Here is a 19,103-nt window from a genome sequence, read left to right on the forward strand (position 1 = left end):
TTGCCCTTCCCTTTCTATTGGGAAATGAGCTGTGAGAACAATAAAATGCTGGCCTGGAGCAGGAACCATGAAATTCACATTTTTTTCTTTAAAATATTCTAAATCTCTCTCCCCTCCAGCCAATCACTTCCCTTCTGAAGTCCTGTTGATTCTACACCCGATCTTCCTCGAATCTGCCCCTTCCTCACCCCCGCCCTGAGCTGAGTCTCCAGCACCCTTTCTTCCTGGGCTGCTGCAAAGCCTCCTAGTTAATCTTCCTGCCCGCAGTCTGCCCTCTACTCTCTACACAGAAGCCCAAATAACTTTTCTAAAAACGCAAGCTTTATCATGTTCCCTGATTAAAACTCTCCAATGCCTCACCACCACCCACAAGATAAAAATCCATTTAGTAATACAGCTTAACAAAGACATACATATTCTGACTCTCACATCGTACTTTTATTATCCATCCTGAAAACACAAACACACACACCCTGCATCTACAATGACCCATTTTGTATACGAGGTACCATCTGAACAGAATACTCTTACACCCTTCTCTTCCTCCTTCTTCACTGGCTAATTTTAACAGATATCACTGACTCTGAGAAGCCTTCTCTAACCCACAACTTTCGGTGGGGGTACGGGGACTCATTTGAGAGCCCCTGCTTCTGCCATTTGACCAGGAGACTCCAGTACATATAAGTATAGGCTCTACAGTCAGACTGCCTGGATTCAAATCCCAGCCACAACTTTTATAGTTGTGTGATCTTCAGCAAGTTACTCAACCTATCTGTGCCTCAGTTTCCTCATTTGTAAAATGGAGATAATCATGGCGCCCACTTCAGTAGGGCTGCTTTGAGGATAAAATGAGTTAATATGGAAATGGCTTAGTCTGACAGCTAATTATTGCTCAATAAATCTTATGCAGGAATAATAATAAAAATGGTAGTAGAACCATTCTATGCTCCATGTGTAGGTTTTTCACCCTTGACTGTACACTTTGCAAAAAGCAGATATGTCATTATTCCTCCTGCAAGGGACCTGACCTATGTCAAATATTCAACACCATGTTCTTTAATAAATAGACACTAACTGAGGATCCAAACCAATCACAGATTTCCATCTTCCTGAAGAGCTTTCAGCTTCCTCTGAATTACTCGGGTAGATTTCCTCCCATGTAACGTTAAAGCCTTTTGCACACACACAAAAAAATACAAAAATTACCTGCTGTCTATCAGACGGGTGCTAGGCACCAACAGAGGCAAAATGAAATGAGAAAAATAATTCCTGCAACCAGCAGCTCACAAAGTCAGTCAAGTTAACTGCTACCCGCAAACAGACTGTGAAGGCCTTTTCATTAGACCAGAGAGCAAGCTGACCTTGCCTGATATCAGCCAAGACCATCTTTTTATTTTAAGGGTATGCTCACTGTGAAATGTGTCACACCTACTCACCCTCGGGAGTGGAACACACTCCAAAACAATCTGATTAATGGCCTCCCCTGTCGCTTATTAGCTTTGCACAGAAGAACCTAGCAGGTATATGACTTGCTACAATGGATTGTTCTTAGAAAGTGCTAAAACAATGTCATCCAAGCTTCCACTTGATGTGGAGGGGCAGGCCTTGGTATTCTTATGTTGGAGACGATGCAGCTCTTCGGGAGCACTTTATGGTGATAACCATGGCAGCGTGTAACCCATTTAGTAATGCTCTATCTTGAATCCCTGATTGCCAATCAGTATCCTCACTAGCAGAACATTTTTTTATGTCTACTAAAGCACCTGTAATGTTTTAGGTACAAGGCTCTGATCTAATTTAGTTTCATCAAATTATTTTCAAATGATAGAACCGCATCACATTGAAGTTCTGTTATTAAGAAGGTTTTTTACATCAGGTCAAAACATGTCCCACTAAAATCCCATAAGCATACACTCTAAAAGCCCCAACTAATATAGTTAGCCTGGACGTTAAATCTGACTCCTGAAGCTAGGCACAAGGCTGTAAAAATTTCCATTCTATTTGCATTTGGCCAACTCTTCTTGAGGAAGCTCAATATTTCTAATTAGTTATCTCCCTGATCCACAAACATTGTATGTAGGATGTATTATTCACTCATATCTCGCATTGTTCAGAAATGATTTACAGAGGTAAGTAATCTGGATAAACAGGTATCAGCTTAATTATAGATGCACATAAGTAGACATATACAATACAGCTTAACTGCAAAGGAAAAGCTAAAACTTAATGGTTAAAAAAGCATAGACTTTGTTACCAGGCAGCCATGGGTTCAAGTTCTTCATGAGGAGCTACATGAATCTTAGAAAGGTACTCACCTTCTTTCAACCTCAGCTTTCTTAACTAAACGTTGATAATAATCCTACCCATCTGATAAGGCTGCGAGACAATGAGTGTAACACATAGGATGTCTGGGGTACAGGAAGCATAAGCAAACTTTTTGGTTTCTTCACCCCTGATTGCTCAGCTGAGCCTAAGAAAAGTACAGTGCTGTCAGGGTTCTGCTTTTCAAATATGATAGAAGATGGACAACGAAGAAACTTGAGATAATGAATGATCACAGAACCCTTCAAAAGAGAGATGGGGGATAAACCCTCAAACTGGAGGACTCCAAAGCTGGTTAGTTACACTCTGCCCCATATACCTCTAGGAACCTGAAACTAAATGACAGAACCTTCCCTCTTTTTCTTAGCTGTTGGCTGGTAGTGCCTTCTCCCACTGTAACTGACAAACCAATTTCTACAATGAATCATCAAAATAGGCTGAAATTTCTCTAAAGAAAGGCTGTCTGTGAATAGAGCCAACAATGATTCCATTTATTCCAATGAAAATTTAGGCAGCTTTCATTGGCCTTTCGGTTCTAATCTGGCACCAGTCAACAAATAATTCATTTTAAAAGTATTTCATCTTTTGGAAAACTTACTGAGGTAGTATGGGAATAGGCACTTGCTATGTTCTAGGTACCTGGTCTCAATATTAGAATGGAAAAAGTTCTATTTCTTGAGATTGATCAAATTATCCTGCCCTTACTCAGGAATCATAATTAGACTAGACAATTTACTTGTCAATGAAAAACACTTAGTTTGAAGTCATGGAGGAAAGGGAAGACATTTACTTTCTTCATTTCCTTTTCATCTTCAAGAGGCAAAGTGGGGTTCATAATATATCCATGCTATTTAAAAAAAATACAGAGATTTTGAATAAAAGGAAGTATGTGATACTCTCAAAATGAAAGTCATGAATGGCATATACATACAATGGAACACTACTTAGCAATAAAAAGAAGTAGATTATCTATATAAGCAGCAACATGGATGAAATTCAAATGCACATGCTAATATCAGATTCAATATATACTTTATGATTCCACCTATGTGCCACTCTGGAAAAGGCAAAGCTATTAATGATGGGGAACAGATCAGTGGTGGCCAGGGCTTAAGGATGGAGAAAGGGCTTGACTACAAACAGGCAGAAGAAGAGAATGTTTTGGAGTGATGGAATTGTTCTGTATCCTAATTATCTCAGTAGTTACAAAACTCAATGCATCTGTCAAAACTCATACAACTTATACCAAAAAGATAAATTTTGCTATCTGTAAATTTAAACATAAATTTTAAAAAAGAAAATGGGGGCTGGCCCCACAGCCAAGTGGTTAAAGTTTCGCATGCTCCACTTCAGTGGCCCAGATTCGTGGTTTTGGGTCCTAGGCGCAGACCTACTCCACTCATCAGCCATGTTGTGGAGGTATCCCATATACAAAGTAGAGGAAGTCTGCAACAGATGTTAGCTCAGGACTAAACTTCCTCAAGTGGGAAAAAAAAAAAGAGGGAGAGGAGGATTTGCAGTGGATGTTTGCTCAGGGTAAATCTTCCTTACCAAAAAGAAAACATAGAATCCACTCTTTACTGAGATTTAATGTTAACACTATTTTAAACTGTAGTAGACAGGTGGTCTCTCCTGAACAAAAAGGGACTTCATTAATAAAATTCCAGGAGAACCCATTTTTCCCAGCTTTATTGAGGTAGAATTGACAAATATAAATTGTATGCATATTTAAGGAGTACAACATGATGTTTTGATATATGTATATACTGTGAAATGAATACCACAACCAAGCTAATTAACATATCTACCGCCTCACATAGTTTCCATTTGGTTTTTGTGTAGTGAGAATACTTAAGAGCTACTCTAAGCAAATTTCAAGTATACAATCAGTATCATTAACCATAACCACCATGCTGTCCATTAGATCTCCAGAACTTATTCATCCTACGTAACTGAAAGTTTGTATCCTTTGACCAACATCTCCCCATTTTCCCTACTCCCCCCAGCCCCTGGCAACCAATATTCTCAACTTGTTATATTCCACATATAAGTGGATCATGCAGTCTTTGTCTTTCTGTGTCTGGCTTATTTCACTCAGCATAATGTCCTCTAGGTTCATTCATGATGTTACAAATGGCAGAATTTCCTTCTTTTTGTAAGGCTGAATAATATTCCACCGTGTGTGTGTGTGTACACATACATGTACATACACCATGTTTTCTTTGTCCATTTATCCATCAGTGCACAATTAGGTTGTTTCCATATCTTGGCTATTGTGAATAATGCTGCAATGAACATAGGAGTGCAGATACCTCTTTGAGATATTGACTTAATTTTCCTTGGATATATACCCAGAAGTAGGATTGCTGAATCATATGGTAGTTCTGTTTTTAATTCTTTGAGGAACAAGAGAACCCATTTTTTTCAACCTACAGTATATACTGTGGATTGTCTCTGGACACCTCCATTCCACCCTTCCTCAGTTGGGGAGGCCAGAAAGCCAAAGACTAAAATTCCAAGACTCTTGTCCAGCTGGGTTCCAATTAGAATTGGAACGAATTAAAAGCACTTAACTATATGAAGGACAATGGGCATCTTCCTGCTGCTACTGCTCCTGGCAAGGAAGGTTTGAAAGACAGAGGTTCTAGAAGGAGTTGCAGCAGCAAAAGCAACAGTGGCATGTCCTTGAACTCAAAAGGCCAGTGGTAGCCATACTATTCCTCATTCTCCAGCCTTTCAGGCTATTCTGTAAGCACCTAATCCTCGGTATTAAATGCTTTCTGCTAGGAAACACCCAGAGTAGTTTCTTTTTCCTGCCTTGATCTCTGTTGATATAAAAAACAGTTTATTTATTAAATGGCCCCATGTCATGGTCCCTCAGACAGGATTATTTGGAAGTTGCAGAAAAATTCCATTTAAATTCAGCAATCTATGGCCAAAGTAAAGCTACCTCTGTTTTCTAGATTTTTTAGTACCACTCAGTCCTTGCTTACTGTGCTGGAATGATGACACATGTTAGTTTACCAAATTACTCTTCTAGGTGACAGCTCCAGGTTGAAATCCCATAGGACGAAATCTAGCACAAGAGTCTATCCAGGTACCTCAAATAAAGTCTCAGAACTGAACTTATAAATCCCGGTTGGTCAGATCCAGGTATTCTGGCCATCCCATCCCTAATTGTACGAGGCTACAGCCCAGGTCATTCCCATCACTGACAAATGAAGACAGAACATAAAACCTGTTACCTACGGACAACTGTTAGCAATGCTTTTCTCAGATTTTCTGTTGTTCACTACTTGTAGATTTTAAATGTATCTTTCCTCCTCTGTGAACAACTAACCACATTAGTTAAGCCTAAAGTAAGTGCTGCAGACTTGTTTAAAGAAAAACTTCCCATGAGGCTTGGCAAACATAGCCTGAAGTATCAGGAATAAGTCTAATTTTGTGGTGTCTAGGGACTGAACTACCTGCATCGTGACACCTCTAGGGAAGAGAGTTGAGCAAATTCAATATGCTCACCCACCTTGCTCAAATGCTAAAGTAAGCACAGCATTTTGGGCAAGGTACGTGATGAAAGGTTCAAAGGAACGGCATCGGGGAGGATAAGGGTCGTGGATGCGTGGTCGCAAATGCCTCGCACAGAAGGTGCACAGTACATTTTTATTAAGGGAATGAATACGATGGGCATGTATTTGGGGCTTTACAGAGGTAAAGAAGGTTGGCCGGAGCTAATTAGATGGTTTCTTTGCCTCTAAAGCAGGGTTCCTCACGGCAGTGGATTTCAGCTGTCTTTGCTCCTTAACACATTTCCCCCTTCTATTGATAAGAGTGTCCTGACGTTCATCTTGAAATCCTCCCCTCTGCTGGTCTCAGGTCCTGAGGGTCCAGTGATACCGACTCCAGAAGAGAAGGCTGTGACCTGGCTATGACCTCCCACAGCGGGGGAGGGAGGGCTCTTGGTTTAGGAATGGACAGAATACTGGATCTGACCAATTGGGATTAACAAGCTCAATTCTGAGACTGAATTTGAGACGCCTGGGAAGTAGAGTCTGTCTTTCTTCTGCTGGGTTTGATACTATGGGATATTGGCGTAGAGCTATCAAGGACGAACATGTGAAGCCATAGAACTATCCAAACATAGTAGAAGGCATGCCAGAGAGACAGAGAAACAGAGTGTGATCAGACTGATAGAGACCCTAGGACCAACTGTGCCTGAAGCACCTTTTCAAGTGAACCAAAGTTATCCGTCTCTTGCTTAAAACTCCTGCAGTCAACATATTAGTTAATTATATTTCTTGGCTTTATTTTATTTAGGTCATCAAAAGAGCCTTTACTGAAACATTAACCTTTAGTCCCAAATGTATATTTTTGTGTATATTTTCATGTGTCTACAGCAGAGTTCCTTTAGCTTTGATGGGATTCTCAAATGAGTTGTAATCCCCCAAAATGTCAAGAACCACTTTTCTAGAGAGAAGCAATGCCTCAAAAAATGACTGAAGATTGCCTTTTTATGGCATATTCTTATTTTTACAAATAAAAAAGCAAAACTTGACCAATTCCACTTCTAAATAGAATAAGTAGATACAGAGTAACCACAGAAGAGAAGAAAGGAAGTACATTAATCATGGAAGGTCAGGGTTTTAAGATCTTTGTAGCTCTAGCAATTCTTATTTTTCAGATGCATCACCCCACATAATCCCAAACATACTGAATGGCACCCACAGCAAACACAGTTCATATAGAAGTACATGAGGAGGACTTAAGTTACAAGTTGATATAATGTCAATGCTGATAAAATAGTTGATGAAATGACTTATTTGGGAGATATTCAATGAAACACTTAGTCATTTTAATGTTGTAGTTTTCATCTCATGTTTTGGGGTCAGTAAAACTTTTTCAGAATGTACATATTTTTTGAGAAGACTGAAACTGTCTTAGAACCTAGAAATTGTGATAGAGTGCTTAAAGGATAAAATGATTGAGGATTAGTTTTAAAGTTGCTACATGAGAATATGCACACTGTGCTGTGCTCCATTTCCATCTACTCTATACTAAATTCACCCTGTTCTGATTGTGAAATCTCAAGTTGCCTCTGTCTACCCCGAGGTGATCACTCACAGGGCTAGTTCTTTATCATTAATGTCGAAAGTTCTACTGCTGGAATTAATGGATCCTTAATGAATTTTTCCCTTTTAAAAGCAAATGCTGCAATTTAATGTTAATCTTCTAATTTATAATTTTTACATTTTAATGTTTATCTTCTGATTTATCATTTTATTGAGACTAATACAGACATACATACATAACAACAAATCAAAACAAAACAATCCAACAATATTCTGCCCATCCTCCATTTTAGAGAAATGGGCCAGATACCAGAAAAATAGGTTAAAAAAACTATTCTCAAGTAATATACGGACCCAGACTAAGGTGGCAGCTTCAAAAAAGGAAAAAAAGGAAGATAAAAGTGAAAGTCTTAAGTAATTTTCTTTAAGGAAGAATGAGGGGGAAAGGCTTAAAAGCCTCAGATAAAATACAATGAAAACAACAGCTACCAACTATTAAATTGAAGTAAGAGCAAATTTAAGGGAAAAAAATTTTCTTCTGGATTTGACAACAGATGTGTGGGTGGAACGGATTACTGAAAGGTATGCAATTAACATGACAAAACTAAGGGAAAGCTCACATTATGGTCTTCACATCTTTATCCAGAGCAGGTCTTCTCAGACTTCAACCTGCAAATGATTTACCAGGAGAGCTTGTTAAGCAAAAACGCAGATTCTGATTCAGCACATCTGGGGTGGGGCCAAAGATGCTGCAATTCGCACAAGGTCTCAGGTGGTGTTGTTGCTGATGGTCAGGAGACCACACTTCCTGCTGCAAGGCTCTAGATTTCAGAAGTTTTTACAGATTTCCCTTCAGTTTGAATCGCTTGCCAATATCAACATGTTTTAAAATAGTGTTAAACATTTATACTTGTAGCGGCAATTTCCTTCACCATAGGTAAAAGGAACACTTCTTAACTTCCTTTTTTCCACATATTATTTTTAGAACAGTGGCCCCACTTCCAAAGATGCAGCTTCAGTAAGACTGGGGCAGGGCTCAAGAATGCGCATTTCTAACAAGTGCCCAGATGATGCAGAGCCCAGGGACCATGCTTGCTGACCCACTGTTTAGCGCATCTATCCACAGTCCTGCTGCAAAGTTATGTAAGAATGGATGCCAACAGAAAATCTCCAGCATCAGAGAATCATCAAGTATTGGAGATTCAGAAGACCTGAGACTAATCTTTCCCAAGGTCCTCATTTGAGAGGTGAAGAGCTCAGGTACCAGAGAGATTGGGTGTCTTACCTGGAGCCACAGAGCTGATTAGAGAAACAAAGTGAGGAACAGAGCCCCATTCCTTTATCCCTACCCCAGGATGCTTGCCCCTCCACCACATTACTGTTTTTTCATCTTTTCCAAATAAGCCTAAATCACTTATTTCTGGATCCATAACTATGCAACACTGAACACATTTTAGTCCTACCAGTAATTCTCTTTACAGAAATAATCGCCAAGAAATTGTTTCTAAGTGTGGCCCAAGGGCATGCTCTATTGGAATTAACAGTGGGGCTTGGGTTTGCTTAAGGATTCAGATCCTCTGAGTTGACCTAAAACTACTGAATTTGATTTTCTTGGGCGGGTACCTGGGAATCTGTATTTTGATAAGCATCTCTACAAGCACTCACCCTATGGGACTGTTTGATAAACAGGTCAATAGGATGATAGCTCTCAACCTTGGCTACACATTAGAAACCCACACGGGAGAAGGGGGCTGAAAAATCCCCAGGCGCAGGCTGCGTGCACACAACTACATGGGAATCTCTGGAGATGCGGCACAGGCAGGAGTAGTCATCAAAGCTCCCCCAGGATTCCACTGTGCAGCCAAAGATGAGAAACAGTATGTCAACGATTTCCAAACAGCTCCATATTTCTATCCACTAAAAGGATGTTGAACTTCCAAACAAAATGATACTTTGTTTTAATGAATATAGAAATTTGGTCACCTAAAATGCCAAAGGTATTAGAGCAGCCAGCTTCAGCAATTCCAACCTGGTCCAGGGGAGCCACATGTTTCTCTTCCAAGAAAACCAGCACTCATCAAAGTTCTGCATTTGTGTCAGAAGGTCCACTGAGGTGGGGCCTCCTGCTTGTTCAGAGAATTAAAAATTCTTGTTATTTCCATTTGGTCACTTCTGGCAGTTACAAAGTAAGGATTTTTATAAAAAAAAATAATTTTTATGGATTTTCCAGTCAAGTTCCTAAGTAACAGTTTCCTTGCAAATGAGATTGATTGACTAGTAATACCAGGTGAGAGTGACCTCCATTAGTTACCAGGCCTCTTTAAGGAGTAAACAAGAAAAAGTGCAGGAAGACAGGAATTCCTGCAAAGTAGAGTGTCTGAAATTTAACTTTTTAGGCGTCAAAGTCCAAAACACTAATGGCGTGGATTTCTGAATTGCTGCCAAGGATGTTCTACCCAGGGAGTTTCTTGAGGGTGTCTGTATTCTAAGCAAGCGACCTAGTAATTTGCCCATAATCAAAAGTTGTCGGTTCAGCTCACAAAGAGCTTAAGCTTTATAAGAAGATGCCTTTCTAAAGACTTTAAAAACTTGCACAGCTGGACATAAAAACAGAGGTAGGACAGTGATTTAATACATAGGTGACATTTATTTATTTCAAGATAATGACTAATTAAAAGCAAGTTTGCTGATACTTCCGTTTTGGCAATGATTTTAACACCTTTATTGCTTTTCTCTTTTCTTTCTTCATCCCACCCATCACCCCTCAGCGCCATATGCTCCCCGCATCAGACACAGAGACTGGTTTTCTCTCAAGCACAGGCATCTCCCTCCATCCTTGTCCTTCACCCTGAATTTAGCACCGAAACTCCATCAAAAGGGAGCACAGTGAGGGCAGGGGAAGGTCTCAGCTGAAGCTCAGCCAAACCAATTTACTTGCCAAAGGAAAACAGCTTTTGTTTTCGCAACAGCTCTAATCCGTGGCTGGTTCCTCCATCAATCAGCATTTCTCAAATATTAATGTCCTACAATTATCAGGGGATCTTATGAACTGCCAGACACTGATTCAATAGGTCCGGAGTAGGGACCGAGATTCTGCATTTCTCACAAGCTCCCAGGTGATGCTAATGCTGCAGCTCCATGGACCACACTTTCAATAGCAAGGAACTAGACATTATTCTTGGTGGAAAAGAAAACACAGTGATGGTGAAAGACTATGTCCTCTGTCTCACACCTGCTAAGGTATCAGTGATAGTGGTCAATATTGGAGACCCGTAAGTCCTTTCTTTGAGAATTATTATCAGACCCCTATCCACAGGGTATCAATGGCACCCATATTTGTGCTGAGACCTTGCCCCTGGCCAGAACCGACTGGACCAAGGATGGACATGTGTTCAAAGCTGAGTCAATCAGCTTCTTCCTCTCTTGAGTGTTTGGGATCAGACTTCAAGGATACCCATCACAAGTTGCTTGAATTAAAGGATGTAAACATCTAGGGCAGTCGTTGTACCTCATGTTGAAAGAAATAGGGACTGTGGAAAACAGCACTGAAGGAGCAGAGATAAGAGAGCACCTGAAAATCAATTGCCATCTGGATTCCTGAACGCTTTTTACTTCATCTTTTCAGATCCTTCCCTTCTTACCCTGAGATTCCTAGAAACAGTCCTGTATCCTTTCAATAAATTCTCCTTTTTCTTGCTTAAACTGGCTCGAGAGGAAGCTTGCAAATTCCAAAGCAAAGGACACAGAGTTTCACTTTTCATCAGAGAACACATTGACCTGTCAGTCCAGAAGTTCTAGAAAACATCTAGGCTCTGTTCCACATGTCAGGCTTTTAGAGGAATAAAATAGTTCACATCCACACGCAACAGTGGTGGGCAGCTTCCTGGGGCTACCTGTGACTAATGCTGCAACTTTCTGCAAGTCATTTAACAAGAGACTTCACTTCATGGAATGTCAGTTTCAACTCTTCAAATTCCTGTAATAATTAAGACTATTTACTTCAATCTCCTTTCTTCCTTCCCATCTCCATCAACCTTGTTATCCCTACATTCCAAGTAAAAAGAAACCCTGCCTGGTCTCCTCCCATCACTCCTCCCTATGCAGGTGACTCCCATCCTACCCCAGTGGAGACAGGGGGCTGGCCCACAGAAGGCATCCAGGAGGCGGGAGCTATGATTTTTATAAACTCCTCTCTCCGTGCACTCACTCACCCACATGACTGTTTGATCCTCCTATCTTGCCTTATCACACTCTTATTATAATCTGTGCAAATGTCTCTGATCTTCCACTTTCAAAAAAAATCTAGTGGTTCTCCTCACATGGTACCAGCTCCTGGATGCCTATCTCCCATTAAAACCATTCCCTTCCCCAGCCACCCCACTCCACTCATCCACTTGACCACAGAAGACGTAACTCCACACACACTTCCTTTCCATAACCACACCACATCCGGTCTTTCAAGACGTGTATTAGAGTTGGCACAGGTGAAATTCACCTAGATAAGGCTAGTTTATGCCAAATAAGTCATTAGTGAAAGGAAAACAACTCGGCAAAGATGAAACTGCAACCTTCTGCTACCCCGAGTCAAGGACAGAATCCAGATTCATTTCTATCCTAAGATGTAAGGTTACAGCTCCATGTCACTTTGCATTAATGAAGTTTCTGCTTTGTCACCTATTCGTGGGTACAGAAGTGCACCACCAGTCTGTTTACATTAAATGTGTGTCCTTGAATATGTCTTCCACATCCACAGGGAAGACTTCCATTCACCTAAGATTAACAGCTTAGAAAACTGCTATTGATTATGACAAGGTAATCATTTCATTCTCCTTTTACTCATGGTATCAAATTATACACTCAAACTCAAGTAGAGGAATAAATATGTTCAATCCTAACTACAATAAAAATGGAATATATTCATTCTCAATTTAAACTCAGAATATTTTTAAGTGATTTCTCTAAAATGATCTATTTCAAAGTCATTAAAAGTCTGTTTATGAAGACTATTCAGCGCCATGAAAAAGCACTCACAATATAATGTTCTTTGGGAAAAAACAGAATTCATATACACAGTACACGTCCAAGGTTTTTAAATATAGTTTATACATATGTCTAGAAATACGAAATATTATTCGTGGTTATGTCTGGATGATAGGATTGCAATCAATATTTCATTTCTTCTTTGTAATTTTATGAATTGTTAAAAAGCTCTGCAACGCACATGAATATTTATGATTAGAGCAAAAGTAAATATTACCTATATGTATGGTCTACATTCAGTAAATTAAAACGATTCATGTGTCTCCCCTGTTTTGAGTATCCTGCTAGAAACAGTGTGTTACATTAATGTGATTTGCTCACAGGCATCTTAAATTCTGCGTTGCGAATGAAGCAGGAGGAAGACCCTGTGTTCTTTCAAAGCCTGAGCTGAAAGGATGAGGTAAGGAGTGGATTTTAGGGTTGGTTTGAAAGTGGTAACACTTGCCTCTTGGACTCACATATTTGGGGTGGGGGAGAAAAGTAATAGTTTTGATACTTTTTGTGTAACTTACCCTCTTTTTTTATTTCTCAGCATATTGCTTCCTACCTTCAAAGCTAATATGTTCTGTTCTAAGATCAGAAATGACTGTTAGAACATATTTCAATATTTATCTTCTTCAAAGACTTTTATTTGAAAAATACAAAAAGTGATCAAAACTAACTAAAAATCATAATTATTCCACGATCATCTTTCTCTGAAAATTTATAAAATATGAACTCCCCTCCTGCTGGCCTTCCAATCAGAGTTCTGAGAGAGAAGCAATCTTACCAGCTATTGCATATGCAGATGTTCATGTGGAGCCACACATCGATCAAGCATATGTGTAGGCAGCCTACATATGTACGCATACGTGTACCTGGAGAATTATAAAATAGATATACAAACATACACAATTTTTTAAAAATTAAAATGACATCAAGCTTTACATAGCCCTTTGCAGTTTGCATTTTTCAGACCACATAAAACACACTTCTCAATGGGAGACATTGAATTGAACGGCATACACATCATAAAATTTAATATTGCCAAATTACACAAACAAAAAAACTATACAAGATATCCTCTACTTAAAAACTTTCTTTAAAAGAGTATGATTATTTTATTATAGAAGTAATAAAAATTAAAACAGCCCAGGAGCCTGGGGTGGGAGGGAGAAATGCCTTCCCATGCTTCTTCCTCATGCTTCCCATATATTTTACAAATATCTTTTGGAAATCGCTCAACAATTTAAATAATTTTCTAAAGGAGATACACGTTATAAAACAAAAAGCCTTCGTTTCCCACTGCACCCCGACCCCCTCCACAATGGCAAGAATAAATGCATCCCTTCTGATTTCAATTCCTCCAGCGTTCCTCCTTATCTCTAGAGCAGTGATTACTCAGCAGAAGTACAGTGTGAGCCACACGTCATTTTAAATTTTATAAAAACAATAAAAAGCACATGGTAAAATTAATTTTATCAATATGTATTATTTAACGAAATACATCCAAAAGATCATCAATTCCACATGCACCCAGTATACAAATTACTGAGGTATCTTACTTTTTTTTTTTTTTTTTGAGGAAGATTAGGCCTGAGCTAACATCTGCTGCCAATCCTCCTCTTTTTGCTGAGGAAGACTGGCCCTGAACTAACATCCGTGCCCATCTTCCTCCACTTTATACGTGGGATGCCTGCCACTGCATGGCTTGTCAAGGGGTGCTATGCCCGCACCCGGGATCTGAACTGGAGAACCCTGGGCCGCCGAAGCAGAACGTGCGCACTTAACTGCTGTGCCACCGGGCTGGTCCATTTTTTTTTTTCTTACTAAGTCTTTGGGATCTGGTGTATATTTTATACTTACAGCCCATCTCACTTTGGATGAGCCATATTTCAATGGTTCAATAACCACAGATGCCCAGTAGCTACTGAATTGGAAAGTGCACCTCTAGATAATATACTCAAACCCCTATTTCTTGATCTGTCAACTTAAAAACTATCATTTGACTCCACAGTATGCCACGCCCTTTTTTCCTTCTCTCCACCTCTGCCAGTATCATCCCAATATTTTGTTTTTCAATCGACCTTTACAGCTGCGTATTTAAACTTCTTTCTTAATTCACCAAATTGAGACGGACTTACCTCCTTTTCTGTGAAATGAGGGATTAGGGTCCCTCTATTTCTCTTCACCTCTCTTTCCCTTTCTGCCTCCTAACCTTTCGCTAGCAAACTGTCACTTTTACATCGTCAAAGTTTTATCATATCTACCATGTTCTGTACTATAAATTTTGTTACACACCGATTTTGTAAATTGGAAACTGAGTAACATTTACAATATGAAAATTACATAGCAATTATCTCTGCAGAAACAAGCAGTGTGCATGAAGGCAGAGAGAGGGCCACGTAATACTGTCAGTGAACTTGTGCTGCCCAAAGCACTGTAACCAAGAAACCTGAGAAGGGGAACATCCTACTTAAGACCGCAACTCTGTCTGCTCCCTGAGAACATTACGTCCCATCACACTTTGTTACAGAAATTGCATTTGATTTTAGGATTAGGAATCCTATTCTGATTTTGACAGCTTTTTTTTTTTTTTTTAAGATTTGCCAAAGAATTATTGTCTCGGTTTTTTGTTGTTTTTTTTTTTTGTTTGTCTGTTTGTTTTATTTTTAAAGATTTTATTTTTTCCTTTTTCTCCCCAAAGCCCCCCGGTACATAGTTGTATATTCTTTGTTGTGGGTCCTTCTAGTTGTGGCATGTGGGACGCTGCCTCAGCGTGGTTTGATGAGCAGTGCCATGTCCGCTCCCAGGATTCGAACCAACGAAACACTGGGGCGCCTGCAGGGGAGCGCATGAACTTAACCACTCGGCCACGGGGCCAGCCCCTGTTCTTGTTGTTTTTAATTGCATTCCTTGGTTTCGTTTATCTACCTGTCCATGGAACCCATACTTCTCTCTTTTGGTTTGCTGCACTAATTCTTTTTAGAACTGATCTGGGGATGACTGAATGTTGTAGTTCTTAACTTGTCTTAAAATGCTTTCATTTTCCCTTCATGCTGAACATGAAGTTTGGCAGGGAACAGAATGGCAGGTTCAAAATAATTTTCCCTCCAAGCATGAAGGCATCATTCTCTTGTCCCCTGGAAGTCATCTCTGTGGTTAACTCCGTATCCCACTCTCATTTCTGGAATCTTTTAGCATCCTCTCCTTTTCCTTGGTGTTCTGAAAGATCATGTAAATGTGTTTAGTTACCAGTCCCTTCACATGCTTATACTCACTCATCCCACTCTGCACTGAGAGGGCCCTTGTGGTCTGAAGATTTGAAGAATTAAAAACGTGTTTGTGTGTGTGTGTGTGTCTTTAATTTCTTCCTCCACTTCTTCAGTTTCCTTTTTCTAGATCCTCTATGAGAAGACGTAGGACCTCTGGATTGATCCTCTAACAACTCATTTTTTCACTCATATTTTCCAACTCTTTGCTCTTTGGCTCTTTTTTCTCAAAGGTTTCTTCATCTTTTCTTTCGGCCACTATACTTTCTTTTTTAAGTCAAGAATTATATGGGCCAGCCCAGGGTGGTGCAGCGGTTAAGTTCGCACCTTCTGCTTCGGCAGCTAAGGGTTCACCAGTTCAGACTTCAGGCACAGACCTACGCACCACTTACCAAGCCATGCTGTGGCAGGCATCCCACATATAAAATAGAGGAATATGGGCACAGATGTTAGCTCAGGGCCAGTCTTCCTCAGCAAAAAAAGGAGGATTGGCGGCAGATGTTAGCTCAGGGCTGATCTTTCTCAAAAAGAAAAGAATTATATTTTAATTTCCAAGAATTCCTTCTTGCTCTTAAACTATTCCTCTTCCTTAGGAATCTGTTCTTAACTATCCCCAATGACAAAATTTAGAATTATTTTAAGGGTTTATCTCCTCTCTGATTTATTTCTGTTTCTTCTGGCTCAGTGGGTAGCTTTGTTCACATTGATCTTTCTCTTTTAGCTGTTTCTTGTTATCTGGAAGTCAAAGAGGACTCCAGATCCAAATACTTATCTACATGGCTTCTCCTTCATTTCTACTCACCAAAATGCAGACCATCCCATTTCTGGTCACCCTTAAAATAGTTTTTGGTGATCTTTTCATTTTGACACCTGTAGGAACCATGAACCATTTGGATTTAAAACTGGGTGTTCTTGCTGCAGTCTCAACTGCATGGCAGATGCGGCTCCAATGGGCATTATTTCAGGGTCAGGCTTAATCTGACAGATAAAGGGTCATAATGTCATGACGTCTACATTGAAACCGATTCTGGAATTAATTCACTATTGCAGAACTTTGTTGAATAAAAACGATTTTCACACAAATTTAAAGTCTAAACAAATCAATGAATGAGTATATTGATGTTCATACTCTTGCCACTTGTACCATTTTAGGAAATGCTACTAAAGCAAAGACGAGTTAAAATTCTCTAGGTACCTCCACCCTTTCTTATTTAGTCTACACCAAAGAAAGAGCAAGTAAGTGCCCTGTTTCCAGAAAGAGAATAAATACCGCCTCAGAGGGGAGGACAAGAATCTCAAGATACACCAGTCAAAAATAAAACGGTTTCTGTGTGCCCTATTTAATTGCTTTTCTCCCAAACTTGTATCAGGGCCACATGTCAAGGAAGTTACTGAGTAACTGTCCTCTCTGAAAGTTCTCTGAGTTCACCATGGCCTGGCCGTGAAATCTTGCCCAAATGTGCAATCACGCCCCATCAGAACTAAGACTTGCTCACCAAGTGGAATGTGCACATTGCCTTGCATTTAGTTCAACTTCATTCTTTCCTCAAATTTTGCTAGCCCACATATTAAGGGTCATATCTAAACAAAATCCTCCAAAACGAAAATCCTCAGGAAAACATATTTCTGAAGAAGTCCATTCTCAAGTGATTACGCATGCATATTACACATTGACACAAAAATGTGAATGTTATTTAATTTTTCAACTCAGACGGAAAACACTGCTAACACTGGCGATACTTAAAAAGATATGTGATATTTAAAAAGATACACTGCCCAGGGGAGAAGACAATACAAGGTTAAATGTCTGTAATGAAACGTACCAGCCACCAAAACTGGACTGGATGCCTGAGCAGACGGTGCAACTTGCCCACTCAATATCCTTGCTCCTGATTTCAGTGGGTGAAGAAAATGAATCCAACTAAAAATACTTGCTTCTTGAGGCTTCCTTACAATTGGTGGTAGACTTGTGACCCTGTGTAGTCCAATGAGAGGTATGTTTAGATTTTGGGGGGAACTTTCTGCTTTTCTAATATAGGTACAACTACTCTTCGCTTCCTTCTTTTGCTTTCTGCTGGGAGTGTGCATGTGACACCTGGAGATGCAGCACCCATCTTGTAACCATGAGGCAATGAGCATCAGCATGAAGGCTTATCAACTAAGGATGGTGAAGAAAAATATGGACAGACGCTGGATCCCTGAGGGAATGACTTAGCTCTTGAATCACCCCTGGGCTACCTACCTCTGAATTTCTTGTTATGTGGGACAAATATGAACCCATGTGCTTAAATATTTTCTGGTTCACAGAACTCATTCCCAACTAAATGCACTGGCAATACCTGAGCTTTAGTTGCCCTTCCAGTCATCTGTACACAAGTACTTTAATGCTTGACCAAAATGGAGAGGACTTTCTCCTTTATAAAACTGCCTTTAAATCTTAGATAGAGGCCCGTGATCCCTTACCAAAGACCCATAAGGTCTGATGTTTCAAATTCAGAACAGTAACATGGTGCATCTTTCATACATTATGCAATAGTCCCAACAGATCTAGGCATCATCCCTCAGTTCAGGGGATGACAAACCATGGCCAGTGGGCCAAGTCTAGCCTGCCACTTATTTTTGTAAATAAAGTTTCACTGGAGCACAGTGATGCTTTTCATTTACGCATCATCCCCACTCCATTTGTGCTAGCCTCAATGGCAGCGTTGAGTGGCTGCCACAGAGCATGAAGCCTAAAATATTTACTGTGCGGCCCTTTATAGAAAAAGTTTGCTGATCCCCAGCATACCCAGCAGTTTCTATGCAATGAACCTATGGTTATTCACGCTAAGTGGGATATAGACTATATATAACCTCCTGTTGGTTCAGGTGTAATTCTGCCACTAAATTTATGCCAAACTTACGGAAAAACTAAGTTCTCAAAGCTTCAATGCTTTCAGAATTGTGGGAAAAGGGCCTGAGGATCTGTGGTAGAGAGGAGAGAGGAGCAGATCATCAGGCTGATCTAATCCACCATGGAGCGTTCAACTTACTGGCCTTTCATGTCTGAGAGCCCAGAATGCTTCAAAAGTCTGTGGATGGAGGGCCCTCGGAAATAAAGAGGCAGCGTACTGCAGGGAAAAGAAATGAGTAAGAGGGATGTCTAATCGTACGTTCTGCTGACTCTGTGTATATACTGGTCTTCTCTGAGTCTCTGTTTTCAAATCTGTCTAATGGGACCAAAGTATTACCAACTCTGCTGAGGGCCACAGAGGATGGTGAGATTGTCTGTGAAAGTGCTATGAACCTGGGAGGGTACAACACAGCCATGTCACATATTGGGTAAAGTAGATTTTCTTCATTATATACGCAAGTATAAATTTTACTAGATATAATGTGTATTTAATTATTTGCTTTCCCTCTTTTATTGAATAGAGTGTTTTAT

General features: G+C 39.9%; 1 protein-coding gene across 13 annotated transcripts in view; it reads right to left on the reverse strand.

Moving 5' to 3' along the window:
* PLCB4 (phospholipase C beta 4) overlaps window positions 1-19,103 on the reverse strand; it is a 381,489-nt gene that overhangs the window by 185,652 nt on the left and 176,734 nt on the right. Inside the window, exon 1 of one of the 13 annotated variants that reach the window (XM_070485579.1) lies at window positions 13,198-13,280. The exons of the other annotated variants lie outside the window; for them this stretch is intronic. The gene's annotated coding sequence lies outside the window, so the exon portion shown is untranslated. Of the gene's footprint in view, window positions 1-13,197; window positions 13,281-19,103 lie in introns of those variants that run through there. 13 annotated transcript variants of the gene reach the window in all.

This window comes from Equus asinus, chromosome 15, assembly GCF_041296235.1.
Source record: "Equus asinus isolate D_3611 breed Donkey chromosome 15, EquAss-T2T_v2, whole genome shotgun sequence".
Classification (NCBI taxonomy): Eukaryota; Metazoa; Chordata; class Mammalia; order Perissodactyla; family Equidae; genus Equus; species Equus asinus.